The sequence below is a fragment of the Rutidosis leptorrhynchoides genome, chromosome 2, assembly GCF_046630445.1.
Source record: "Rutidosis leptorrhynchoides isolate AG116_Rl617_1_P2 chromosome 2, CSIRO_AGI_Rlap_v1, whole genome shotgun sequence".
Classification (NCBI taxonomy): domain Eukaryota; kingdom Viridiplantae; phylum Streptophyta; class Magnoliopsida; order Asterales; family Asteraceae; genus Rutidosis; species Rutidosis leptorrhynchoides.
Window position 1 is genome coordinate 675,179,581 of NC_092334.1, and position 17,136 is coordinate 675,196,716.

A 17,136-nucleotide genomic window follows, 5' to 3' on the forward strand; every position below is an offset into this window, starting at 1 on the left:
CAATGATTGTAAAATGTATCATATAGAGGTCAAATACCTCGCAATGTAATCAACTATTGTGAATCGTTTATAATGTATATGAACGGGTCCTTTCAATCACATTGGGAAATCCATAAGTTACGATGTGTTTACTTTGACGCATATATTGCGGGGAACCCAAATGCTATTTTACGCAATGGGTTAAGAAATTATTTTGACTCAATATATCCGAATATTGGACTTCGTGATTTAGAAAAAGCGGCTAACATGCAACATAAAGAAGCATGTTATGCTTACGGATTAGTAATGTTCGCTTCTCACCAAAGTGAGAACAAGAACATCGGGCTACAACTATTAAACAAAACGTTCCCACAAGTGACGGAGTCGGTAATTGGGGTAAGAAATGAGGTTTTTAGATTGTTACGGGACTGTTGGACATTACGTAACCCTCGTCCCTTTGACGACGTTACAACACGCTGTCTTATCAATGGCCATAACGGTTATGTTCCACAAGACCAAGGATGGGAAGTAGTCCTAGTAAAACCAGAATGCATGACTTATTTCTGGACGTATGAATTACGTGTCTTTATTGCCTTTGCTGAACGACTTGTGTACTAGCTAGAATTATCTTCACAACTATCTTGTATCAAATTTATTGTGTGCTATATTTCATGCTTTATGTAAAATAAGCGGTAATGTAAGTTGTAAAATATTGTATAAAAGTTTGAACGCGAAATATTAGTATAATCAGTTTTTCATATAGAATTGTAGTAGTTGAATTGTATATTAGCTACTAAGTATGAACTTAACGGGTAGGTACTACCCGAATTTAAACTTATAAAACGCTAATATGAAGAAAAAGCTTTTATAAATGAGTTCATATTATGCTATAAAATACTATTAACTACTCTTAATATTATGTATGATTAACTTGTTCCATTTGACTATTTTGAAGGAAATGACACCGACTACTCGACACACCGTGAATATGAATGAATAGGAATTCCGTACTTTTCTAGCTTCAAGCATAGCCGCAGTACAGGCTGCGCTACATACCAACAATAACCTTGGATCTAGCAGTACAGGAAATCGTGTAGGATGCACCTACAAAGAATTCACTGCCTGCAAACCTTTGGAATTTGATGGAACCGAAGGACCGATCGGATTGAAACGGTGGACCGAGAAGGTCAAATCGGTGTTTGCCATAAGTAAGTGTACTGAAGAGGACAAAGTGAAGTACGCTACGCATACCTTCACATGTTCTGCGTTAACATGGTGGAATACCTATCTAGAGCAAGTGGGACAAGATGATGCGTACGCACTACCGTGGTCAGTATTCAAGCACTTGATGAACGAGAAGTACCGTCCCAGAACCGAGGTCAATAAGCTCAAGACAGAACTTAGAGGGTTACGAACCCAAGGATTTGATATTACCACGTACGAAAGACGATTCACGGAATTGTGCCTATTGTGTCCGGGAGCGTTCGAAGATGAGGAAGAGAAGATCGACGCGTTTGTGAAAGGATTACCGGAAAGAATCCAAGAAGATATAAGTTCACACGAGCCCGCCTCCATACAACAGGCATGTAGAATGGCTAACAAACTAGTGAACCAGATTGAGGAAAGAATTAAAGAACAGACGGCTGAAGAGGCTAATGTGAAGCAAGTCAAAAGAAAGTGGGAGGAAAACGGTGATAAGAATCACCAATACAACAACAACCGCAATTACAATAATAATCGCAACAATTATCCCAACAATCGCAACATCAATCGCAACTATAACAAATGGCCCAACAACAACAACAACAACAACAACAACAACAACAACAACAACAACAACAACAACAACAACAACAACAACAGCAACAGCAACTACAATAATCATCCCAACAACAATAACAACCGCAACAACAACAACAATCAGAAGCAGCTATGCCAAAGGTGTGAAAAGTATCACTCGGGGTTCTGCACCTAATTTTGCAACAAGTGTAAAAGAAATGGTCATAGCGCGGTGAAGTGTAAGGTCTACGGACCAGGGGCTAACAGAACGAAAGGAACAAATGGTGTCGGAACGAGTAATGGCGGAGCAAGTAGTGTCGGAGAAAGTTATGCCAATGTAGTTTGTTATAAATGTGGAAAACCGTGCCACATTATTAGAAATTGCCCGAACCAGGAGAACACGAATGGACAAGGCCGCGGAAGAGTTTTCAATATTAATGCGGCAGAGGCACAGGAAGACCCGGAGCTTGTTACGGGTACGTTTCTTATTGACAATAAATCTGCTTACGTTTTATTTGATTCGGGTGCGGATAGAAGCTATATGAGTAGAGATTTTTGTGCTAAATTAAGTTGTCCATTGACGCCGTTGGATAGTAAATTTTTAGTCGAATTAGCAAACGGTAAATTAATTTCAGCAGATAATATATGCCGGAATCGAGAAATTAAACTGGGTAACGAAATATTTAAGATTGATTTGATACCAGTAGAGTTAGGGAGTTTTGATGTAATAGTTGGCATGGACTGGCTGAAGAAGGTGAAAGCAGAGATCGTATGTTATAAAAATGCAATTTGCATTGAACGAGAAGAAGGAGAACCCTTAATGGTGTAGAGAGAAAAGGGCAACATGAAGCTACATCTTATTAGTAATTTGAAGGCACAAAAACTAATAAGAAAAGGTTGCTATGCTGTTCTAGCACACGTCAAGAAAGTACAAACTGAAGAAAAGAGCATCAATGATGTTCCCGTCGCAAAAGAATTTCCCAATGTATTTCCGAAAGAATTATCGGGACTACCTCCACATTGATCTGTTGAATTTCAAATAGATCTTGTACTAGGAGCTGCACCAATAGCTCGTGCTCCTTATAGACTCGCACCCAGCGAGATGAAAGAACTGCAAAGCCAACTGCAAGAACTATTAGAACGTGGTTTCATTCGACCAAGCACATCACCATGGGGAGCTCCTGTTTTGTTTGTCAAGAAGAAAGATGGTACATTCAGGTTGTGTATCGACTACCGAGAGTTGAACAAACTTACCATCAAGAACTGCTACCCACTACCGAGAATCGATGACTTATTTGATCAACTACAAGGCTCGCCTGTTTATTCAAAGATTGACTTACGTTCCGGGTATCATCAAATGCGGGTGAAAGAAGATGATATTCCAAAGACTGCTTTCAGAACACGTTACGGTCATTACGAGTTTATGGTCATGCCGTTTGGTTTAACTAATGCACCAGCTGTGTTCATGGACCTTATGAACCGAGTGTGTGGACCATACCTTGACAAGCTTGTCATTGTTTTCATTGATGACATGCTTATTTACTCAAAGAATGACCAAGAACACGGTGAACATTTGAGAAAGGTGTTAGAAGTATTGAGGAAGGAAGAATTGTATGCTAAGTTTTCAAAGTGTGCATTTTGGTTGGAAGAAGTTCAATTCCTCGGTCACATAGTGAACAAAGAAGGTATTAAGGTGGATTCGGCAAAGATAGAAACTGTTGAAAAGTGGGAAACCCCAAAAACTCCGAAGCATATACGTCAATTTTTAGGATTGGCTGGTTACTACAGAAGATTCATCCAAGATTTCTCCAAAATAGCAAAACCCTTGACTGCATTAACGTATAAAGGGAAGAAATTTGAATGGAAGGATGAACAAGAGAAGGCGTTTCAATTATTGAAGAAAAAGCTAACTACGGCACCTATATTGTCATTGCCTGAAGGGAATGATGATTTTGTGATTTATTGTGACGCATCAAAGCAAGGTCTCGGTTGTGTATTAATGCAACGGACGAAGGTGATTGCTTATGCGTCTAGACAATTGAAGATTCACGAGCAAAATTATACGACGCATGATTTGGAATTAGGCGCGGTTGTTTTTGCATTAAAGACTTGGAGGCACTACTTATATGGGGTCAAAAGTATTATATATACCGACCACAAAAGTCTTCAACACATATTTAATCAGAAACAACTGAATATGAGGCAGCGTAGGTGGATTGAATTGTTGAATGATTACAACTTTGAGATTCGTTACCACCCGGGGAAGGCAAATGTGGTAGCCGACGCCTTGATTAAGAAGGATAGAGAACCCATTCGAGTAAAATCTATGAATATAATGATTCACAATAACCTTACTACTCAAATAAAGGAGGCGCAACAAGGAGTTTTAAAAGAGGGAAATTTAAAGGATGAAATACCCAAAGGATCGGAGAAGCATCTTAATATTCGGGAAGACGGAACCCGGTATAGGGCTGAAAGGATTTGGGTACCAAAATTTGGAGATATGAGAGAAATGGTACTTAGAGAAGCTCATAAAACCAGATACTCAATACATCCTGGAACGGGGAAGATGTACAAGGATCTCAAGAAACATTTTTGGTGGCCGGGTATGAAAGCCGATGTTGCTAAATACGTAGGAGAATGTTTGACGTGTTCTAAGGTCAAAGCTGAGCATCAGAAACCATCAGGTCTACTTCAACAACCCGGAATGGAAATGGGAAAACATTACCATGGATTTCATCACTAAATTGCCAAGGACTGCAAGTGGTTTTGATACTATTTGGGTAATAGTTGATCGTCTCACCAAATCAGCACACTTCCTGCCAATAAGAGAAGATGACAAGATGGAGAAGTTAGCACGACTGTATTTGAAGGAAGTCGTCTCCAGACATGGAATACCAATCTCTATTATCTCTGATAGGGATGGTAGATTTATTTCAAGATTCTGGCAGACATTACAGCAAGCATTAGGAACTCGTCTAGACATCAGTACTGCCTATCATCCACAAACTGATGGGCAGAGCGAAAGGACGATATAAACACTTGAATACATGCTACGAGCATGTGTTATTGATTTCGGAAACAGTTGGGATCGACATCTACCGTTAGCAGAATTTTCCTACAACAACAGCTACCATTCAAGCATTGAGATGGCGCCATTTGAAGCACTTTATGGTAGAAAGTGCAGGTCTCCGATTTGTTGGAGTGAAGTGGGGGATAGACAGATTACGGGTCCGGAGATTATACAAGAAACTACCGAGAAGATCATCCAAATTCAACAACGGTTGAAAACCGCCCAGAGTCGACAAAAGAGCTACGCGGACAGTAAAAGAAAAGATATAGAGTTTGAAATTGGAGAAATGGTCATGCTTAAGGTTTCACCTTGGAAAGGCGTTGTTCGATTTGGTAAACGGTGGAAACTAAATCCAAGGTACATTGGACCATTCAAGATTATAGATCGTGTCGGACCAGTAGCTTACCAACTGGAGCTACCTCAACAACTCGCGGCTGTACACAACACTTTCCACGTCTCAAATTTGAAGAAATGTTTTGCTAAAGAAGATCTCACTATTCTGTTGGACGAAATCCAAATCAATGAAAAACTTCAATTCATTGAAGAACCCATCGAAATAATAGATCGTGAGGTTAAGAGACTTAAACAAAACAAGATACCGATTATTAAGGTTCGATGGAATGCTCGTAGAGGACCCGAGTTCACCTGGGAGCGTGAAGATCAGATCAAGAAGAAATACCCGCATTTATTTCCAGAAGATACGTCAACACCCCCAACTGCTTAAAATTTCGGGACGAAATTTATTTAACGGGTAGGTACTGTAGTGACCCGAACTTTTCCATGTTTATATATATATTAAATGAAATTGTTATTTACATGATTAAATGTTTCCAACATGTTAAGCAGTCAAACTTGTTAAGACTTGATTAATTGAAATAGTTTTCATATAGACAATTGACCACCCAAGTTGACCGGTGATTCACGAACGTTAAAACTTGTAAAAACTATATGATGACATATATATGGATATATATATAGTTAACATGATACTATGATAAGTAAACATATCATTAAGTATATTAACAATGAACTACATATGTAAAAACAAGACTACTAACTTAATGATTTTTAAACGAGACATATATGTAACGATTATCGTTGTAAAGACATTTAATGTATATATATCATATTAAGAGATATTCATACATGATAATATCATGATAATATAATAATTTAAAATCTCAATTGATATTATAAACATTGGGTTAACAACATTTAACAAGATCGTTAACCTAAAGGTTTCAAAACAACACTTACATGTAACGACTAACGATGACTTAACGACTCAGTTAAAATGTATATACATGTAGTGTTTTAATATGTATTTATACACTTTTTAAAGACTTCAATACACTTATAAAAATACTTCTACTTAACAAAAATGCTTACAATTACATCCTCGTTCAGTTTCATCAACAATTCTACTCGTATGCACCCGTATTCGTACTCGTACAATACACAGCTTTTAGATGTATGTACTATTGGTATATAGACTCCAATGATCAGCTCTTAGCAGCCCATGTGAGTCACCTAACACATGTGGGAACCATCATCTGGCAACTAGCATGAATATCTCATAAAATTAAAAAAATATGAGTAATCATTCATGACTTATTTACATGAAAACAAAATTACATATCCTTTATATCTAATCCATACACCAATGACCAAAAACACCTACAAACACTTTCATTCTTCAATTTTCTTCATCTAATTGATCTCTCTCAAGTTCTATCTTCAAGTTCTAAGTGTTCTTCATATATTCTACAAGTTCTAGTTACATAAAATCAAGAATACTTTCAAGTTTGCTAGCTCACTTCCAATCTTGTAAGGTGATCATCCAACCTCAAAAAATCTTTTTTTCTTACAGTAGGTTATCATTCTAATACAAGGTAATAATCATATTCAAACTTTGGTTCAATTTCTATAACTATAACAATCTTATTTCAAGTGATGATCTTACTTGAACTTGTTTTCGTGTCATGATTCTGCTTCAAGAACTTCGAGCCATACAAGGATCCGTTGAAGCTAGATCCATTTTTCTATTTTCCAGCAGGTTTATCCAAGGAACTTAAGGTAGTAATGATGTTCATAACATCATTCGATTCATACATATAAAGCTATCTTATTCGAAGGTTTAAACTTGTAATCACTAGAACATAGTTTAGTTAATTCTAAACTTGTTCGCAAACAAAAGTTAATCCTTCTAACTTGACTTTTAAAATCAACTAAACACATGTTCTGTATCTATATGATATGCTAACTTAATGATTTAAAACCTGGAATGAAACTTGCAATCTTTTAAGTATTCTTGATTTTATGAAACTAGAACTTTTGGAATTTATGAAGAACACCTAGAACTTGAAGATAGAACTTGAGAGAGATCAATTGGATGAAGAAAATTGAAGAATGAAAGTGTTTGTAGGTGTTTTTGGTCGTTGGTGTATGGATTAGATATAAAGGATATGTAATTTTGTTTTCATGTAAATAAGTCATGAATGATTACTCATATTTTTGTAATTTTATGAGATATTTCATGCTAGTTGCCAAATGATGGTTCCCACATGTGTTAGGTGACTCACATGGGCTGCTAAGAGCTGATCATTAGAGTGTATATACCAATAGTACATACATCTAAAAGCTGTGTATTGTACGAGTACGAATACGGGTGCATACGAGTAGAATTGTTGATGAAACTGAACGAGGATGTAATTGTAAGAATTTTTGTTAAGTAGAAGTATTTTGATAAGTGTCTTTAAGTCTTTCAAAAGTGTATGAATACATATTAAAACACTACATGTATATACATTTTAACTGAGTCGTTAAGTCATCGTTAGTCGTTACATGTAAATGTTGTTTTGAAACCTTTATGTTAACGATCTTGTTGAATGTTGTTAATCCATTATTTATTATAACAAATGAGATGTTAAATTGTTATATTATCATGATATTATGATATATAATATATCTTAGTATGATATATATACAGTTAAATGTCGTTACAACGATAATCGTTACATATATGTCTCGTTTCGAAATCATTAAGTTAGTAGTCTTATTTTTACATATGTATTTCATTGTTAATACACTTAATAATATATTTACTTATCATTTAACATAATTAACCAAGTGTATCAATATCTTAATATGATTCATATGTGCCTAGTAAGACGTTGTTATAACGATAATCGTTATATATATCGTTTTCGAGTTTCTTAAATTAATAGTCTCATTTTTATGTATATAACTCATTGTTAAAATACCTAATGAGATACATACTTATAATAAAATAATGTTAACTATATATATAACCATATATATGTCATCGTATAGTTTTTAAAAGTTTTAACGTTCGTGAATCACCTGTCAACTTGGGTGGTCAATTGTCTATATGAAACCTATTTCAATTAATCAAGTCTTAACAAGTTTTATTGCTTAACATGTTGGAAACACTTAATCATATAAATAACAATTTCATTTAATATATATATAAACATGGAAAAGTTCGGGTCACTACAATGACCACCTCACTCAAATTTCGGGACGAAATTTCTTTAACGGGTAGGTACTGTGATGACCCGAGAATTTTCTACCAAATTTAAACTTAATCTTTATATGATTTTGATACGATAAGCAAAGTATGTAATGTTGAGTCTAGAAAAGTTTGAAACTATGTTCATGTATTCAATTGACCTTTGACTATTCCTGACGATTCACGAACAATTGTTTATAATTAATATGTATACTCATATGTATAGATGTAAATATATATAGATATAAATGAAAGTGTATATATAATAAATTGAATTAATAAAATACACTTTAATTAATTGGAATTAAGAATGTAAAATGGTAAATAAAATAATTAAGCTACTATCAAAATGAATATATACAAATATATATATAATTTATAATTAGTTGTAATATATATATATATATATATATATATATATATATATATATATATATATATATATATATATATATATATATATATATATATATATATATATATATATATATATATATATATATATTAAATAAATGTTATCACATAATATAAAATTGTATATTATATTAAATGTAGTTACATTATAGTTGTTACATTATTATATTCAATATTAATAATATTATTAAAACGCATTATATAGATTCGATACATTTGAGTTACTATAATTACTAGTAATATTGTCATCGTTGTTAACATCATTATTATTATTATCATCGTTATAATTAATATTATAGTTTTTATTATTTATTATTAATGTTAGTTTTATTATTATTAATATAAGTATTGTTAATATTAAATTTTTTTTATCAGTTTTATTATTATTTTCTTTACACTTATTATTTTACCTAGTACTAATAATATTGTTTTGTTATTATTATTAATATTATTATTAACATTACTATCAATTATTATTATCAGTATTTTTTTTACTAATAATATTATCAATATTATAATTATTAATATTAATTAAAGATAAATTTAAATTAAAAAGATAAATAAGTGTATTAAAGGATAAACTTCTCTATCTGCTTTTCAATTTTTGGATTCATCTCTTTTACTGATTTATTCCCTTTTCTCTAATTCGTTATCAGTCCACCTCAATTCCACTACATAACAATCGACCTTATTTTCATATACAAATGGATATCAGTTTTATTTTTATTTTATTTATTTCTTGTCTGATTGAAAAATTCCTGTCGACCACTTTAAGCTATAAAACAACTTATTAAGCTCAACAGTTTGGATAGGATAATTCAATTCTTCATCTCCATTATCCATTACAAACACTATTAACTGCATTCACATGATAATTTTAATCAGAAAAGTGATGAACCAGTTGGTACCTCTGTTCGTGACCAATTTTAACAACAATTTGATTTTGTTTTATTTTTCAAAATCTATAAATACAATTTTGTTAAGAATCATGTATTCAAATTATCTGTAAAGTTTGAACCTCCAATTTTCTATATTGAAATCAAATTTTCGAGTCAAAGTTTATGCTTTTAAAAGTCAACAGATTTTTCATCTTGAAATTCGAATTCATTATGTTGTTTCTGTTATAATTGACGATTACTAGAGTTTCTAGGATGGATTTGGAATATATTTCGTGTTATGATCTTTGTCTAATACATCTATAAAAATGAAATCAAATTTTTTTTTATTATCTTCCAACAGCGACGGCAGTTGCAGCTGCCATGTTCTAAATTTTTTTTTTCTTTTTCAAAAGTATTTAAAACAAATTATTTATGATTCAATTCCAAGTCCTAAATTGATATTGTAATTCACGATTTTGCTTTTGTTGAGTTTGGATTCGTATGATTGATGTGAGGAAGAAGATGAGATCGGGTTAAGGGTTAAATAAAACTGAGAGGGAAACATATACAGAAAATAGGCAATAGCCTAATGGTTTGAGTGTGGTGATGGTGAGCAGGAGGTCACGGGTTCGAGCCCGGTTCGTGGTGAATTCTTTTTGAAATAGCCTCTAAGGGTATATACATTTATTAATATTTATCAATTATTATTATTATTATTATTATGTTTATTATTATTATTGTTGTTATTATTGTAAATAGTATTGTTATTGCTATTATTAGTATTATCCTATAATATTACGATTATTATTATTGTTAGTAAGATAAGTATTAGTTATCAGTTATTATTATTAAGATTATTATTATTATTATTATCATTTTTATTAAAACGAATACATGTATCATATTATGATTATTAGTATTATCATTACTACAAATATTATTGTTATTATTAGTATTATTATCATTATATTATTATTGTTAGTATTATTATTATGATTTCAAGGTTATTAAACAGGTTAATAACACAAGTATATAGTAAAGGTTGTTATATTAAAGATTATAGAAATTTGCTATAATTATATGATACATGTAAAATTATAATTTTGATACAAATTAAGGTTATGAGAAGCCATAGTTATTAACTACGAGGATTATGATTATTATGACCATGAAAATAAAGGTTTTCAAAATATTATTAAAATTAAATATAGAAATTTTGATATAAATATTATTATTATGAAAATGACTAGAACTTTAATCAAAATATGATTTAATGGAATTAGTAAAATTATTATAACTATTCTTATCATATTTATTATAATTATGATACAATTTAGTATTATTATCGTTATTAATATCAATATTTTATTAACATTATTATTATCACTTTTATCATTATTATTATAAAATAACATTGTTATTATTAATATTGATGTTATCATAATAAATAACTTAACAAATAAATAGAAATATACTTAATACACATACTTAAACTATATTAATATTTTATTTTATAAAATATATAAAATGAATAAACCTAATTAAATAACGAAATATATAAGTAGTAATATTATAACTATATCACTAATAATATATATATATATATATATATATATATATATATATATATATATATATATATATATATATATATTGTTCGATTACAAGTATATGTTTTAATATAAATATGAATGATCTAGGTTCGTGAATCCGAGGCCAACCCTGCATTGTTAGATGTCGTCTTATGTATTTTTACTACAAAATACATTAGGTTAGTTTCATTTGCTCCCTTTTTAAATGCTTTTGCAATATATTTTTGGGACTGAGAATACATGCGCTGCTTTAAAAATGTTTGACGAGATAGACACAAGTACTTAAAACTACATTCTATGGCTGGATTATTAAACCGAATATGCCCCTTTTTAGTCTGGTAATCTAAGAATTAGGGAACAGATACCCTAATTGACGCGAATCCTAAAGATAGATCTATCGGGCCCAACAAGCCCCATCCAAAGTACCGGATGCTTTAGTACTTCGAAATTTATATCATGTCCGAAGGAGGATCCCAGAATGATGGGGATATTCTTATATGCATATTGTGAATGTCGGTTACCAGGTGTTCAATCCATATGAATGATATTTTTGTCTCTATGCATGGGACGTTTATTTATGAAAAATGGAAATCTTGTGGTCTATTAAAATTATGAAATAATTATTTATGTTAAACGACTGAACTCACCAACCTTTTGGTTGACACTTTAAAGCATGTTTATTCTCAGGTACGAAAGAAATCTTCCGCTGTGCATTTGCTCATTTTAGGGATATTACTTGGAGTCATTCATGGCATATTTCAAAAGACGTTGCATTCGAGTCGTTGAGTTTATCAAGATTAATATTAAGTCAATTATAGTTAGATATATTATGAAATGGTATGCATGCCGTCAACTTTCGATGTAATGAAATATTGTCTTTTCAAAAACGAATGCAATGTTTGTAAAATGTATCATATAGAGGTCAAGTACCTCGCGATGAAATCAACTATTGTGAATCGTTTATGATCGATACGGACTTCGTCCGGATGGATTAGGACGGGTCTTCACAAAAGCGGTGTGCACGGCTAGGAGGCGAAATTATTTGATGACCCATGATGAAGCCAAACAATCCAACGAAGTTGTCTCAGGTACTTTCATGGTTAACTCTAATCCGACAAGGATACTATTTGATAGCGGTGCAAATTTATCGTTTGTGTCTCTGCGATTTGTGTCTAAGCTTGATAAATCGCTAGCTAAGTTAAGTCATCCGGTAGAAGTTGAAATAGCGGATGGTAAGACGGTGCTAGGGGTTGATGTTTGTAATGATTGTGATATTGTGTTTAGTACCAAAACGTTTAAAATTGATCTTATCCCGATGATGTTGGGTGAATTTTATATTGTCATTGGCATGGATTGGCTCGATCGTTATAGAGCCGATATCGCATGCCATGAAAACTCTATCCATGTGAAGACCCCAAGTAGGGGAGAGTTAATTATTCATGGCGAGAAACAGAGAAGACTTGTGCCATTATGCACTGTTGCACGGGCACGTCGTTTTCTTAGTAGCGGTGTATGATGACCCATCCAAATCTATTTGGATGAATACATCATTCATTGATTTCATAGTGAGGTTTTGACCTCTATATGATACGTTTTGTAAACATTGCATTCTTTTGAAAAGGGCACACCATAGATGAATACATAAATCCAAGGTTTTCGACATCTGATGATTTCTACGTATAGACAATCACTGTATATAATAGTTTTTAACAATACATCTGTTGACAATACAGTCAAATAAGATACATGGTGATGATTTTGTGAATGCAAAGTTTTCTTAAATAAAGCATGTATGAATCCATGCACATAGCTTATATAACGTATAAACAAACAGCGGAAGACTTCTAGGAACCTGAGAATAAACATACTTAAAAGTGTCAACACAAAGGTTGGTGAGTTCGTAGTTTTAATGTTGCGCATAATCTGTATATAAAGGTGGATCGCAAGATTTCAGTTATTTCTTCCAAAACGTTTATCAAAAGATTCTACATAACAGAGCACCCTGGTAACTAAACTTAATGTTATAATGATAATTACCCTATTCGTTTTAATACACACAAACCAACGTGTCATAAACTCAAATAACATACGTCCGTTAAAAGGCTAGTGCTCTAGCTCGGACGGGGATGTGAAGCCCTATGGATCCATATACTATTATTCGCGCCTACCAGTCCACATCCTATGTACTGGCAGCTACTAGTTACCAAAGTTAATGGATTTTAGGTTTAACTCAGTGTAGAATTAAGTATGTACTTGTATCCATTGCGTTTAAAATAAATTGCATGTATTCTCAGCCCAAAAATATTTAAAGCATTTAAAAAGGGATCTATAAACTCACCTTAGCAGCACATAAATTCATTCACCGTAATGTGACTGAAACTCAGAATGCAAAGTAACCGTAGATCTCAACCTAGAGAACATATGTTGGTCAATAAATGTCTAACAAGCTAGGTCGGGTCATAGTGTATCACAATCCTAATGCTCGAGACCGACATGCAAAAGTTAACAAAATTCATCTCAAAAGTCAATCTGACCCAATATGATCTTTAAATCTATACATGTTTATTAACATAATATGAGTCTTGATAATTGAACGAATTTATAATTTATCAAACTCAAAATATTATTTATTTCAGGAGCTATATTATATTTGAATCATCATGGCAATCGAAAATATTTTATTATTTCACATAGTTTTCCAATACTTGTAAAATCAGATTATAGTGTTTATAAAGCTTTAAAACATGATAAGACAGTCAACTTTGACAATTGTTCAACAAGACGTGACGTGCCTTATATAAAAATTCATTTACTCGATTAATAATATTTGAAAATCCTATTTATCAATCTTATAAACAAGTTGTTTAAATATCAATTATAGATTCAAAAGCAATTTCAATTAATGTTAATCATAATTCAGTTGACCATAACTTTTAATCCATTCCTCGAAAACACACGATTTCTAAATGAAAAGTTATTAATTTTTCGACAGATTTCCAACGACATGCATATCATATACCTTATATGAAATTTCCCGTTCTTATTGATTAAAAAAGTTCCATATTAATTGATTTCGTTGCGAGGTTTTGACCTCTATATGAGACGTTTTTCAAAGACTGCATTCATTTTTAAAACAAACCATAACCTTTATTTCATAAATAAAGGTTTAAAAAGCTTTACGTAGATTATCAAATAATGATAATCTAAAATATCATATTTACACACGACCATTACATAATGGTTTACAATACAAATATGTTACATCGAAATCAGTTTCTTGAATGCAGTTTTTACACAATATCATACAAACATGGACTCCAAATCTTGTCCTTATTTTAGTATGCAACAGCGGAAGCTCTTAGTATTCACCTGCGAATAAACATGCTTTAAACGTCAACAAAAATGTTGGTGAGTTATAGGTTTAACCTATATTTATCAAATCGTAACAATAGACCACAAGATTTCATATTTCAATTTACATCCCATACATAGAGATAAAAATCATTCATATGGTGAACACCTGGTAACCAACATTAACAAGATGCATATATAAGAATATCCCCATCATTCCGGGACACCCTTCGGATATGATATAAATTTTGAAGTACTAAAGCATCCGGTACTTTGGATGGGGCTTGTTGGGCCCAATAGATCTATCTTTAGGATTCGCGTCAATTAGGGTGCCTGTTCCCTAATTCTTAGATTACCAGACTTAATAAAAAGGGGCATATTCGATTTCGATAATTCAACCATAGAATGTAGTTTCACGTACTTGTGTCTATTTTGTAAATCATTTATAAAACCTGCATGTATTCTCATCCCAAAAATATTAGATTTTAAAAGTGGGACTATAACTCACTTTCACAGATTTTTACTTCGTCGGGAAGTAAGACTTGGCCACTGGTTGATTCACGAACCTATAACAATATATACATATATATCAAAGTATGTTCAAAATATATTTACAACACTTTTAATATATTTTGATGTTTTAAGTTTATTAAGTCAGTTGTCCTCGTTAGTAACCTACAACTAGTTGTCCACAGTTAGATGTACAGAAATAAATCGATAAATATTATCTTGAATCAATCCACGACCCAGTGTATACGTATCTCAGTATTGATCACAACTCAAACTATATATATATTGGAATCAACCTCAACCCTGTATAGCTAACTCCAACATTCACATATAGAGTGTCTATGGTTGTTCCGAAATATATATAGATGTGTCGACATGATAGGTCGAAACATTGTATACGTGTCTATGGTATCTCAAGATTACATAATATACAATACAAGTTGATTAAGTTATGGTTGGAATAGATTTGTTACCAATTTTCAAGTAGCTAAAATGAGAAAAATTATCCAATCTTGTTTTACCCATAACTTCTTCATTTTAAATCCGTTTTGAGTGAATAAAATTTCTATGGTTTCATATTGAACTCTATTTTATGAATCTAAACAGAAAAAGTATAGATTTATAGTTGTAAAAATAAGTTACAAGTCATTTTTGTAAAGGTGGGTCATTTCAGTCGAAAGAACGACGTCTAGATGACCATTTTAGAAAACATACTTCCACTTTGAGTTTAACCATAATTTTTGGATATAGTTTCATGTTCATAATAAAAATAATTTTCCCAGAATAACAACTTTTATATCAAATTTTATCATAATTTTTAATTAACTAACCCAAAACAGCCCGCGGTGTTACTACGACGGTGTAAATCCGATTTTACGGTGTTTTTTGTGTTTTCAGTTTTTAAATCATTAAGTTAGCATATCATATAGATATAGAACATGTGTTTAGTTGATTTTAAAAGTCAAGTTAGAAGGATTAACTTTTATTTGCGAACAAGTTTAGAATTAACTAAACTATGTTCTAGTGATTTCAAGTTTAAACCTTCGAATAAGATAGCTTTATATGTATGAATCGAATGATGTTATGAACATCATTACTACCTAAAGTTCCTTGGATAAACCTACTGGAAATGAGAAAAATATATCTAGCTTCAAAGTATCCTTGGATGGCTTGAAAGTTCTTGAAGCAGAATCATGACACGAAAACAATTTCAAGTAAGATTTCCACTCGAAATAAGATTGTTATAGTTATAGAAATTGAATTAAAGTTTGAATATGATTATTACCTTGTATTAGAAAGATAACCTACTGTAAGTAACAAAGGTTTCTTGATCTTGGATGATTACTTGGAATGGATTTAGAAAACTTGGAAGTAAACTTGCAATCTTGGAAGTATTCTTGATTTTATGAAACTAGAACTTTTAGAATTTATGAAGAACACTTAGAACTTGAAGATAGAACTTGAGAGAGATCAATTAGATGAAGAAAATTTAAGAATGAAAGTGTTTGTAGGTGTTTTTGGTCGTTGGTGTATGGATTAGATATAAAAGATATGTAATTTTGTTTTCATGTAAATAAGTCATGAATGATTACTCATATTTTTATAATTTTATGAGATATTTCATGTTAGTTTCCAAATGATGGTTCCCACATGTGTTAGGTGACTCACATGGGCTGCTAAGAGCTAATCATTGGAGTGTATATACCAATAGTACATACATCTAAAAGCTGTGTATTGTACGAGTACGAATACGGGTTCATACGAGTAGAATTGTTGATGAAACTGAACGAGGATGTAATTGTAAGCATTTTTGTTAAGTAGAAGTATTTTGATAAGTGTCTTAAAGTCTTTCAAAAGTGTATGAATAAATATTAAAACACTACATGTATATACATTTTAACTGAGTCGTTAAGTCATCGTTAGTCGTTACATGTAAATGTTGTTTTGAAACCTTTAGGTTAACGATCTTGTTGAATGTTGTTAACCCATTGTTTATTATAACAAATGAGATGTTAAATTGTTATATTA